The sequence below is a fragment of the Arachis ipaensis genome, chromosome B09, assembly GCF_000816755.2.
Source record: "Arachis ipaensis cultivar K30076 chromosome B09, Araip1.1, whole genome shotgun sequence".
NCBI classification, from domain to species: domain Eukaryota; kingdom Viridiplantae; phylum Streptophyta; class Magnoliopsida; order Fabales; family Fabaceae; genus Arachis; species Arachis ipaensis.
In genome coordinates this window covers 52,413,601-52,424,850 of record NC_029793.2, presented here as the reverse complement: position 1 = coordinate 52,424,850, position 11,250 = coordinate 52,413,601, and the positions used below count along the sequence as shown (strand labels likewise).

The following is an 11,250-nucleotide window of genomic DNA, read 5'->3' as shown; positions in this document are numbered from 1 at the left end:
ATGAACTCCCCATTTCTGATCTTACCCATTCTCTTTAATTTCTGTCATTTACTTTTATGAGCACTTACCCCATTCCCATTTAAGATTCTGCAATTTACTTTCCGTCATCTACATTCAGCTCTTTATTTCTAGCATTTACTTTTCTGTTATTTACTTTCCCACCATTTAATTTTCTACAATTCTCAACTCAAATTCTGATTCGCTCAACTAGAACATTCCTCTAATTAAAGTTGCTTGATCAATCAATCCCTGTGGGATTCGACCTCACTCTATTGTGAGTTTTTACTTGATGACAAATTCGGTACACTTGTCGAAGGAAATTTGTTATGAGACAAGTTTTCCGTGCATCAAGTGCCACCAGCGCAACCCCTGTGGTTGCCATTGTCTCTGCTACCGTGGTTACACCACCACTTTCTTTTTCCTTTCTCCATTTGTTGCTTGTTCCAGGTTCTTTCCCTTTCTTTGCCTTATTTTAATTTTTGTTAGTTAACTGTTAGATTAATTAGTTAATTTTTCTTAATTAAAGTAGTTAAATGCATGTTTTAGTTGATTTAGGTGGTTTGGTAGATTTGAATATAGTTTGTAGAGGATCTTAAGTCTAGAATTTTCTACTGTTTGGTTTGGATTACTCTTTGTTTATTGGATGATGATGGTTCAATGTTTTTGTTATATGATGAACTTTACTGCTTTACTTAGTCACATTTGTTCGTTTGGATTCCTATAACTTAATTGCTGAATTATTGTTGAATTCATATAGATAAATGTTGATTGAGTGAATTATTTTGAATTCTAACTGAATTGCTGCTAGAATTTTATGACAATTTGCTGAATTCACTTGATATTCTTCTGATTCAGTGAGCTGTTGAACCATGTGGTTTACTTGTTGTTTTTGCTAAAATTATGCTGCCTGAATTGTTTGATTGTTTAACTTGTGCACCCTTGATAATTGTTGTTGATTGAGATGAGTTTTATAATGATCTTGTTTGGTATTAATGCCAACAATGTTATCACACTATGTACAACTCCATTAACCAATTGTCCAGGTGCATGATGTCTTATTTGCTGCTGTTATGTTGCTTAAGTTTTTGGTTGAAGCTATTCCATAGAGATGTGTTGGTTGAAGCTGCGCCAATTGGTTCTTAAATTACCTCAATGACTTTATTGTTAGGTTTTTTGTCAAAATTTTCTCCTTCAAAGATTATTTTCAATTCATTTTATATCACTGCATTGAAGTGAATGCTTTTATGTTTCTTCATGGCCAAAACTCGTGAATTATGCTTAATTGAGGTCCCTTTTGACTATACTTGCAAAATTGGTACATTTTGACCTTTTTAACCATTCAATTACACTATTGGCTCTTAAATGATTCTTGTGTTACATTAGGTATCACTCTTACTCCTTTCCACGCCAATTTTACAATTTTAGTGGTCAAACGCATTGATGCATGATTATGCCTTGTTTTCCACTTTTTCTTACTTGTTTTATTATCAATGATTTGTGCATATGCGTTAATGACTTGTGAAGCTTAGTTGCTTAAATATGTGCACTACACATACTTGAACTAGTCATTTTTAACATATTGCTTTACTTGTGAAGTTGAAAGTGAGCTTGTCTATTTTATATTATTTTTAAACCTCTCAACGTTAAGGGTCATGCATGCTATGTGCATAACAATTAACTTTTTTTTTCCATTAACACTTTTTTTTAACTAACTTTTTTCTTTTTCTCAAGACATAGCAAGATTGTTTCCCTACGTTCTCTTTTTATTGAATGGGCAAGCTGACTTACTATAGTTGACTTCGATTGATTGGAGGATGTGATTTCTGCTTGATTTTGTTTTGTCATTTCACTTCTTCTTCCACTCAACTCTATTATTTCCTTTCACTTCACTTATAGTTTTACCTTATTTTTTTTTTACTTTTTGCCTGCTTGTCACATCACTCCACTTTATGTGCCTTTAAAATACATTTTATATGCCCGTTCCTCTTTTTTTTTTTAGGATGTCTGACAAGATACGCAACGAAAAGGCCACAGGATCCAGTAAAAGGAAGCAGACTTCATAGACCACTAAAAAAATGGATGCAGCATTTTATGACAGACAGATCTGTGAGAGAGACAGAGCTGATTAGAATACACCTCCCATTGATCCGTATAAGTTCAGCAGCCTTTACTCGAAGATTAAGTTCCCCAATTTCCTTTGGAATAGGAGCCTCTATGTTGATTTGGATAGTGAATGTGCATCATCTAAGTGTCCTTAATTTGGATCTTTGATTAGCTTAGACTAGTGAGTGTGCATCATCTAAGTGTGGGGGAATGGAGTTTGAGAGCATGGGTAGAGAAAGTGAAATGGATATTTTGGATTTTTTTAGAAAATTTTGAGAATTTGGTACATATTCATTGATGCGTGAGTATCTTTTCTATACTTTCATAGTAATTTAGATATAGATTTATTGAATTTTTATTAGATTTTGATGTTTTAGACCAGTTTGGACACTACTTTGATTCGCACTGTTGTTCTGATTATTTCAGGTAAAGTTTGTGCGAGTTGACAGAGTTCGTACAGAAGAAAAAGAAGAAATTTGGATGTTGTTGGTGCGTACGAACCCTACACTCTCGTACAGCAGTACCAGCAAGTGCACTGGGTCGTTCAAGTAATACCTGAGCGAGTCAGGGTCGATCCCACGAGGATTGTGGCTTGAAGCAAGTTATGGTTATCTTGCAGGTCTTAGTCAGGCAGATAAGAAGATTTTTGTTGAAATGCAATTTGATTGTGAATTTTTGAATGGAATAAAGCAAAAGAGGTAGAAAATAATGATAGGAATAGGGTTAAGGATTGGAGATGCTTTGTATTTCTGAATTAACTTTGGTATTACTGCTTCCTTTGCTTGTGAGTAATTTCTTCAATAGCAGGTTGTATGTGATTGACACTGGTTTGAGCAGCTGCCAATAATCCTCCAGATCTGAACCCCATATTTAGTGCGGATCCATTCTGATTAAGGGTGAAGCTTCTGAAGTTCATTCTTCTTGATGATCCTACTCAAAATGCCACAGACAAGGTCGAATCTTCTGGATCAGAGGATGCTGCGCCTTAGGTTCTAGCCTCTACCACAGAGACCCTAATCTCCTCGTAAATCGACTGAACTGATGTCTCGAGAAGTCTCCAATGAAATCGTGGATTAGCCGTCTGAGAGACGTATATTTAAGCTGATGGTTCATCATTGTCCGATGAAAGACGCACTCTGAACCCATGTAGAATGTGATAACCTTATGCCAGTTCAACGTATTTATATTGATAAAGAACGAATATACATCTTTGAATTAATCAAACACGGATCGAAGAGAAACAGTAATACTTTTATTAATTCATAGGACTCAGCAGGGCTCCTCCCCTCATCCTAGGAGGTTTAGAAACTCATACTGAAAGTGAAAATACAATGGAATAAATGAAATAATGCTGAATGGTGGTAAAAGTGTACGAATAACATGAATCTAATCCCTTAAATACTAAACAAATGAGTAGTAAGGGTAAAACAGTCTTTTTAGTGCTAAAATCCACTTTTGGAGCCCACTTAGTGAGTGTTTGGACTGAGCTTTGATGAGATCCACGTACTATGAGGCTTCTTGGGCATGGAACATCAGCTAGGGAGTCCTCTCTGGGCCTTTGGATGTTGGGCTCTGCTCTTTGGGTGTTGGACGCCTGGAAGGGAGTAGGTAGCTGGCGTTGGATGCCAATTTCGGGAATTCTAATCCGAAGCAAGGTATGAACTATTATATATTGATGGAAAGCTCTGGAATTCAGATTTTCATAGCCGTTTAGAGTGATCCATTTGGACTTTTGTAGCTCCAGAAAAGCTCTTCTGAATGCAGGCAGGTCAGATTTGGACAGCATCTGCAGTGCTTTCTCTGTCTCTGAGTCAGATTTCTGCTCCAGCTCCTCAATTTCAGCCAGAAAATACCTGAAATTTTCCAAAAATACAAAAACTCATAGTAAAATCCAAAAATGTGATTTTAACACTAAAACCTATAAAAACTCAATGAAAACTAAATAAAAACTACTAAAAAATATGAAAATGATGTCAAAAAGTGTATAAAATATCCGCTCATTAGCTGTCACCTGGCGCCAAATGCCACGACCCAACATTTAGTGCCAGGAGCTTCGTAATATGTGCCCATAATGTACGCTAGTGGCGCTAAATGCCACTACCTGGCATTTATCGCCAAGAGACTAGTAATCTCAGAATTCGTCTCTGTTCAGCGGCACTAAACGCCAAACGATGAGCCTGGCGTTTAGCGCCAGTAGCGCATTTTTAAGATATACAAAAGACCTTGTTTAGCTTTTAGTTTTCGATTTTTAATTAAAATAAAACAAATCTTTTAGGGTTTCTATTTTTTATTTTTATTTGATTTTCAAAAATCAATTAAGATTAGATATAAAAGGGAAAAAGATTCAGCGCTTCGGGCTCTCTTTTCTCTCCTCCTCCTCATTTTGCACTTTCAACTTTTTTGAACCCTAGGTTTTTCTCTGATCCATGAGCAACTAAACCTCCTCTGTTAAGGTTAGGAGCTCTATTATTTTAATGGATTAATACTATTGTCACTCATCTCTTAATCAATGCACTATTTTATTTTCAAGGATTGAATTCGTTCTTTATCCTAGGGATTAGAGTATATTGAAAGATAACGCTTTTTCTACTTGAATTCTTGTTGAATACTGGAAAAGTTAAATCACTTGAATAACACCTTGAAATCAACTCCTCATAATTCTCTAATTGCCTGTATTTAACGTGATATGTGACATATAATCATTTTATCTTTGGGTACTTAAGGTTTGTGTGGCTCATAAACTAGGATCGGACTTAAAATTCTACCCATTCATATAATAGAACAGCAACTAAAAGGATTTGAAACAAGGAACAGCATACCATACTAAAGAGAAATGACCAAACCGAGCAGTAGCAGCAGCGACAACAACACTCGCTGCAACACCGGCTCAGAGCAGAGGCGGCAGCAGTGGGATAGTGGCTCCAACGGCGGCGTACGACAGAGTAACTCACGATAATCATATTCCTAGCATAGACAAACTCAGCAACAACTCTTACAGTAACAAGGATTTTGACAGACAAACACTACAAGAAAATGGAACATTTGTAACAAAAACTTTGTAACAAATTTAAAATTGTTACAAAATATTTTGTTATTTTGTAACGACTTAATTTTTTTGTTACAACTTATATTGGCTTTTGTAACGAATCGGTATTTTGTTGCAAAATTTTATAATATTTTGTAACAAAAGATGAAGTCGTTGCAAAAGTTCAAAATATTTTGTAACAAAAAATTAATTTGTCACAAAATTCAATATTATTTGTAATAAGTTATTTGTTTGTCACAAAATACAAGAAGTTTTGTAACTAAAAAAAATTATTTTAAAATGTTAAAATCTTTAAGATAATTTTATTTTGGTTCAAAAATTTAATTTTTTAAAATATTATTTATATTAATTAATTATTTTTTATAAAAATTAAAGATTAAATGATTAATTTTTAAAAATAGTATATATTATTTTATATTTTCTATAAAATTAATATATAATTTTTACTAATAATCAAGTCTTAAATGTTGACTAAAAATTAATTTTTTAAATTAAAAAAAAAATTGTTAAACATAAATAAAAGTAGTTAAAATTTAAAAATAAAAACAAATGTAAAAAGTAAAAACCCTAATTCTAATCCTCACTAATAAAAAATAACCTAATTTACACACATTCTCCAAACTCTAACCCTAATCCTCACCATTTTTCCTAATGTAATTTTATTAATCAAGATTCTTATGTAATTTTATTATAATTTAATATTTTACATGATAGAGATTAAAATTCAATAATAATAGAAGAATTATATAGTTTAATTTAAGTAATTTCTATTATGAATAAATTATGATTTATTTTATTAATTTGAATTCTTTATTTTTAAAAATTAATCTAAAGTAGTTAAATTAGTTTTATAAATATTTAGAGTTAAGTTAATTAATATTTTTGTGAATTTTATTATAGTTGGTTATTTTATATAATTCGAAATTAAAATTTTGGTAATAAAAAAATAATGAAGAGTTAAATAATTTAAATTAAATAATTGATATTTCAGGATTAAACTGTACTTTATAAAGTATAATTAATATATTTATTTTATAATTTAAATTAAAAATAATTATTAGAACTGAACAATATATTAATAAATTATGTTCTTAAATATTTTTAATGAAGTACATTTAATTTTGAAATTATTATTCCATCATTCAATTTTATCAAAATATTTATTTTATCCATTTTTTTTATAAAAACTTAACCTTAAATTCCCAAATAAAAAACCTTAATTTTCAATTATAAATCCTAACCTGAATCCCCCTTTCTCCTTTAACCTAACACAGACACAACACAGAAAACATAGGAAAGAGAGAAGGTTCGAGGAATAGCTGCGCCAGAAGAAGGAAGAGAGGAGAAGGGGGATGTCACCGACGGAAAAGGGGACTGCTGCCGCCGTCACATGCCTCGCCATTGCCGTCGATTTCGCCAGGAGAAGATGCGTGGAGAGAAGAGCCGTGGGTCAGGCCAGAGATCGCCGAGGGGGAGAGAGTTGTCGTCGCGTCTGCTGCAGGCTCGCCATCATCGCCATCATGGAGCCGCGAGGAGGCTGTCACCAGTGCGAGCTCATGTAGGGAGAGAGGGAGCCCGCGAAGTCGCTGCTGAGCCGCCGTTCATGCGAGGAACAGAACACGCAAGAGGGGTTCGAGGCTGCACTGTTAGCTGCTTTTGAATTCGAAGAACAGAACCTCTTCTGCTTCTGCTGTCATGCTGTCATCTGCCCCTTTGGACGTCGCTGCTTTTGAATCGTGTTCTATCACTCGGATATGCTACAAGAAGCTATTAGAAAGTGGCATTGAAGAGAAGAAGCACAAAACCTCCACCAGCAATACGAGTGCCTTTAAATCCAAGGACAGAATGGAAGATTACAATTTTGCTATGAAGAGGATGATGAGGAATCCTTATGAGTATCACCACGATCTGGGTTTGTTTCCTCTTTTTTCCCTATTTGTTAGTTATGACTGCCAACTGTTTGATATAATGATGAGTTTCCTTTGTTAATTACTTGCATTTTGTATAAGTGCTAGAAGAAACAGTTAGTGCTGTATTAATTTGTGTCTATTATATAAAATGCATAGCACAGTAATATGATTGCTGCTGCTGATGCAATCTGTGATTGATTTATTTCAGGTATGAATTACACACTTATAACTGACAATCTCATTGTGGGATCCCAACCACAGAAACCTGAAGACATCGATCACCTCAAGAAGGAATAGGGTGTGACATACATTCTGAATTTGCAGTAAGATAAGGATGTAGAATATTGGGAATAGACTTGAAGTCGATAACAAGGTGTCACGAACTCGATGTTCGACATATGAGGAGGTCGGTAAGTAAGAAAGCTGCAAGCCTGCATTTCAGTCAATTTTGTTGAGAAAATAGACTCTCACTCTGAATTTTATGAAAGTATATACAACAATGCCAACTTATCTTGCTTAATGGCATTGTCATGAGATAGAAATTTTAATTTTTCCTATCTGGTTAATACAATGTATGGCTAAGTCAAGGATCCATATACTTTTGGTGCAATTGACATTGCACTTTAAATGTGTTAGAAAACCTTTTTCTGAAAGAGTTGTGAGTTTGTTAAATGCTTTGCTTGCTTTTCTGAGACTAGATTATAATTCATAGCTTGATATATTTTATAAATCTATTTTATTAGGTAATAGACTTTGATCCAAACTTCTTGCGAAATATTCTACCTAAAGCAGTCTCATAATTGGAATGGGCAATCTCAGAGGGAAAATGAAGAGTTTATGTGCATTGTACTGCTGGACTTGGGAGAGCACCAGGGGTGATAATAGCTTATTTGTTCTGATTCTATGACATGAATGTGAGTTCTAAACTTCCACCTATCTTTGATTCAAGAAATGATTATCAAATTTGATATTGTTAAGTGTAATGTTATGGTTGCACTAATTTTCTTGCTAGATATGAGGTTTAGCTCATGTTATGGAAAAACAGTATTTTCAATCTATATGACAAATTAGTTCACAGTTTCTTAAGAAGTCTTAATTATCAAGAAAATAATGTGTTATCTTTCTTGTGACAGTTAATTGCCTTGTGTTATCTTTCATGAATGCATTGCTAATTGCCTTGTATTTACTGCAAAATAAAAAATACAAGGCAAAATTAGCAAATCTTTATAAATGCGTTGCTAATTACTAATTGCTCTGAACCTTGTTTGATTTTCTGCCGCCGCCATTCTTTATGAATGCATTGCCAATTATTGATTGCTCTGAACCTTGCTTAATTTTCTATAGCCACCATTCTCTATTTCCAAACTTTCTCTGCATCACTATTGCTTCTGCAATAAAAGAAACTCTGTTCAGGTGCTTCTCTATATTCTTATCTTGTGTTTTGACATAAACCTTATTATGGAACTTTATGAGTGTAAAAGCATAAAAAAAGTCAAGTATATTTGTTATGAAGATTTTGGTGAAAATTGTGTTTTGTAATGATTGTTTGACAATTGATACTTATGTAAATTTAATAAATTTGTTCACTAAGTTGTGATTGAATTGTGATTAGTTAGCCCAAGTTTATATATTGAATTGTTAATTCTTGATAATTTTGCATTTTTGATTGGCTAGTTTTGAACTTTGAGAATATATTCTTAAGGAATTAGTTAATTTTAACTTGTAAGTTCTAAATTTTAACTTGAATGAAGATAGTGAACTACAAGGTTTATGTTTATTTGTGGCAGTTTTTTTCTTATTTGTAGAGGTTAACCCCCACCAAATGGTTTGTGGGAGTTTCTAAAACCCCCAAAATTTGAGGTGCCACGAGGTCTTTTGTGGGGGGTTTTTAAAAACCTCCACAATCTATTCAGTGGGGGTTTTGTATGTGTTTAGTGGGGGGTTTTATATTGAACTTTTGTGGCAGTTTTAAATCACTTTTGTAGTAGTTTAAAACCCCCCACAAATTGATTTTTTAATTTAACACAAATTAACTATTTTGTGAGATTTTCAAACCTCCACAAATCTTGTAGTTATTTATTTATTTTTAATTTCGAATCATTCATTAATCTCATCTCATTTACATATTCTTAAATTAAAAATTTATTTTTTAATATCAAAATTTAAAAACTAAATCTTTTATAACACAATTTCTCAATATAAGACATAACTCTATATATAAAAAATTCCCAATGTCAATAGTTCCAAACATAATTCCATATAGTATTGTTCTACATAACTATTACTATTTTTCTTTAGAAAGTAAAATAAAACAACTTCAATATTTTAATATTGTCTAATTACATAAAAGTCTCAAAATGAAAATATGAATACAATCCCATAAGACCTATTTTATATTCATGAATTGAAGTAGAGGATGCATCCGGTGAACCTTAGAACTCATACCTGCATCATTTCAAATTAAACAATACTAGATCAAAGACAATAACATATAAACAGATAAGCAAACTCTTGAAGTTGATTCAACTATGAAAGAATCTACAAAAATTTAAACCTAAAATAAAAATTTATTACCTTATCATCAAGTGGAAGACAGCAGGATATTAGATCCCATTCGGTTACTTTATTAGCATCTGCCATGGAGATTTTTTGCATTGATCCTAAGTTATCATCAAATAGAACACAAATAATTAACATAATAAAAAGTACATCTATTTGATGATCATCTAAACAATAAAGATGAGATAATTAAATAGCTAGAATTAGATCACACTTGACTAAGCAACAACAATATAATACCAGATTTTTTATACATCAATTAATAACTATGCCATGACAAACACATACCAAGGGGAACTTTTACTGGGTAACTTGGTCAAGAACTCATTATATGGACCCACGTATGTGCAGGAAATGAAATGAAATGCTCAGAAAGCTTTATATAAACAAGAACAAAATCTCCAGATGTGCGTCACATAAGCAAGTCCATGATATATAATTTAAACAAAAGTAAGGTAACTTAAAATCAACAAACCTCTGGAGGATCAAATTTTGCACCAAGGTTGCTTAGCTTAGCATGGGCTTCAGCATAATCGTTGAAGAATGCTACCTGATCCTTAGCGTATTTCTCAGCATAAACCTGCAAGTTACACAGAAGTTTAATTTTATGTGCATTTGTAAAATAGCCATGAAAATTAAACTCCAATTACTTACCTTGAAGGATGAATCCTCAAAAAGAACAACATCTGTTGGCAATACCAATAAATCTTCATCCTTTTTTTCTTGATGCCCTACATACAAAAGGGAATAAGGAAATCATAACCCGTACATACTCCCCTACGTTACCAATGTCCATTACTTTTTTAAACATTTTTTTACATTTAATAAAAAGCTTAAAATGCCATTAAATTTCTTTTGACATTTAATACTTATATATATACACAAGTACAACACATAACAGAGGATTTCGATTCAATTAATTAAATTGAAGTGTCACCTTTTTAATAGATGAAATCAAACCATGAATAAATTTGGGAGCTGTACAGTTGACTCCAATTGCAATGACCTGTGAGCATGAGTCAGCCATAGAAGCATAGTCCTAAATGGGATCACCATTAATCACATGGGTCTTGTTTTTGCAGCTAAAAGAGAACCATGCAGGGATGCGTATATCTTCTTCCACAAGAAGCTTAGCATAAGCCTGTGCCTTCAGATTACAAGATCTAAAAATTACATATATATTAATTATTTGAGAATTCATTCTAAACTAACAAACAGTAAGTGAAGTCTGATATATAATTGAAAGTAAATTCTAGAATAAGCAATAATAAATTGGTGAGGTAGACAGTTAGATGTTAGGTACACAAAAGTAATTTTCTAAAACAAATGCTGACCTTGAGTTTTTTATTGTTCTTGGTCTCTGTGTACATCTGGATTTCTATTGCATAAACCTCCAACAGTTGGATTCTCTTTGACAAGATTTGTGAAGTTCTTTCAATCTTTTCCATCAATTAACAAAGCAAATAAAAAGTCTTAACTAAATGCAAATTCAGTCACTTAAATAAGCAAGAGAACAATCTAATTCAAAATCCATTATATAGATTATGCAGCAATGAGAATGTGAATATTGTGTAAAACTTAGGAAGGCCTTGAAATATTACGGTGCATGTGTGGATGATGTAATACTAATAT

The 11,250-nt window shown here is 32.7% G+C and overlaps 1 long non-coding RNA gene and 1 pseudogene across 1 annotated transcript; one reads left to right on the top strand and one right to left on the bottom strand.

Moving 5' to 3' along the window:
- On the top strand, positions 6,502-8,027 carry LOC107615443 (annotated as a pseudogene).
- LOC107616963 lies at positions 9,254-10,808 on the bottom strand. Its single transcript, XR_002354447.1, has 5 exons — positions 10,556-10,808; positions 10,273-10,349; positions 10,094-10,198; positions 9,634-9,719; positions 9,254-9,504 (listed from the first exon to the last, which is right to left on the bottom strand). It is a non-coding gene; the product is annotated as an uncharacterized LOC107616963 (long non-coding RNA).